The sequence below is a fragment of the Myotis davidii genome, unplaced genomic scaffold, assembly GCF_000327345.1.
Source record: "Myotis davidii unplaced genomic scaffold, ASM32734v1 scaffold1045, whole genome shotgun sequence".
NCBI lineage: Eukaryota > Metazoa > Chordata > Mammalia > Chiroptera > Vespertilionidae > Myotis > Myotis davidii.
The window spans coordinates 89,598-92,058 of record NW_006296402.1 but is presented as its reverse complement, the minus strand read 5'-3'; positions in this window follow the sequence as shown (position 1 = coordinate 92,058).

Genomic DNA, 2,461 nt, shown 5'->3' with positions numbered 1-2,461 from the left:
TATGTTTTAATTATGTTCAATTTGTAACAATGAAAATACATCCTGCATATCAGATTCACATTACGATTCATAACAGTAGCAAAATTACAATTATGAAGTAGCAACAAAAATAATTTTATAGTTGGGGTCACCACAACATGAGTAACTGTATTAAAGGGTCGTGGCATTAGGAAGCTTGAGAACCACTGGTGTAGGATATTGTTAGGTTAGGGTTAGGGTTAGAAGTTAATGTTAGGGGTTAGGTTTAGGGTTAGGGTTAGGATTAGGGTTTAGGGTTAAGGTTAGGGAAATGTGTAGAATACTGTTTGGAACCCTTAGAATTCACATTAAAGAGCTGGAAAATATGTAGGAAAGTGTTAGGGATAGGGTTAGGGTTAGGGGTTAGGGATAGAGTTTGGGTTATGGTTTAGAGATAAGGATAGGAAATGAGTTGGATAGTGTTTGAAGCACTTAGAATTCAAGATTACTGGTAAAAAAAAAAAAAAAAAGATTACTGGTAAAGAGTTGGGAAATGTGTAGGATAGTATTAAAGTTAGGGTTAGGGTTAAGGGTTAGGTTTAGGGGTAGGGTTAGTTTAGGGTTAGGATTAGAGTTTAGGGTTATGGTTAGGGAAATGTGTAAGATAGTATTTGGAGCACTTAGAATTCACATTGAAAGAGCTTGGAAATGTTTAGGAAAGTATTTGAAAGCTGTTAGAATTCACATTTAAAGACCTGAGAAATGTGTAGTATAGTGTTACATACACAATTAGGTTAGGGGTTAGGGTTAGATTTAGGGTTAGGGTTAGGGCTTAGGGATAGGGTTTTTGTTATGGTTTAGGGTGAGGGAAATGTGTAGGAAAGTGTTTGAAACACTTACAATTCACAATTAAAGAGCTGGGGAATGTGTAGAATTGCTTTAGGGTTAGGTTCTAACCCTAGGTTTTAGGGTTAGTGTTAAGGTAAGGGATTAGGGATAGGGTTTAGTTATGGTTTAAGGTTAGGGTTAGGGAAATTAGTTGCATAGTGTTGGAAACAGAATTCACGTTTAAAGAGCTGAACTACGGGAGGAAAAGATGGTGACCGGTAAGAAGGTAGGGAGGGTGTATGAGAGAGTGAGGGAGTGATAGAGGAGTGTGTGGGCATGTGTGGTGTGTATGAGTGAGAGCTAGGGACAGCTAGATCCTACAGGTCTTCCAAGGGGCTGCCAAACCAGGCAGTCTTAGACAGCGAAACCCCGCTGCCACTGCAAATTCTCTGGGGAGGGCACTGCTGGCACAGAGACCGTGCCATCTTGAAGAACAGAACTACTTGAGACTAGGATCCTAGTCTCACCACTACCCAATCTGGTCTCAGTCACAAATTGGGACCTTACGACCACAACTGCAAACCACAGACACCAAGACCCCAAGCACCCCAGCCACAGATTTCTGTGAGTCACAGAGCCAATCCCCCTCCCCACCAGCCCAGGAACTGCTAGACCCTCTCCACACAAACACACAGCATCAGCAGGCTCAACCTGAATTTGGGCCTGGATGTGCGGACTCGGGGAGTTTGTTTCCCACGACCAGACCCTGCACCCAAGCAGGGAGGCAGTGCTGAATTTGAGCCTGGGTGCATGGACACAGGGAGTTTGTTTCCTGCAGTGCACACCCACGTGACCAGACCCCACTGCCACACTGAGCGGCAGTGCCACCTGACTTTGATTCAGGGCAAGCGCACACAGAAGGCTGTTTTCCACAGGGCAGGAGTGGATCTGCTGCCAACACAGTGCGACTGCAACCCGGTCCCCCAAGCAGACTGGGGACCCTGATTCTCCATGCAAGAGGCAGCACTGAGCACCAGTGATTTGACTCTGTTTCTCATCACACACGCCTAGGATCCCTGATTCCCAGTGCATTCACACTAAGAGCCAGTAACTCTAATTCTTGGTGCATGTGCACACAGGGACCCTGATTCTCATTGCAAGACAGCACCAAGCAAAAGAGGCTCTGATACTCAATTCTCGGCACGGACATAGATGGTCTCTGATTCCTGACATGCGCTAGGGGACTCTGATTTTTGGCACATGCCAGCGAGGTCTCTGTTTCAGCATGGCGCAGGCAGGGTCCCTGATTCTAGGTGTGCACATGATGCCACACTAAGTGCCTGTGACTCTGATCCTTGGTGAGCATGGCTCCCACCAACCCACGGCAACCACACGTCTTGGTGTAAGAGCTCTTCAGTGACTCTCGGGGAGGGGGGAGGTTTGAAGCTCCCACTGCACATGGCCCAGGACCTCGCAACTTGACATTTGAACCTTCTGGTGATAGTCAGAATGGGGAGACAACCAAACAATCCTCAGAGGAAACAAAAAGAGGAGTTGCCAAGAAAGGAAATTAGTGCAATGGAAGCATGCAACATGACAGAAAAAGAATTCAGAGTAATGGTCATACAGTTCATACACCGGATGGATGAGAAAATCAACAACCTATGCAAAAATC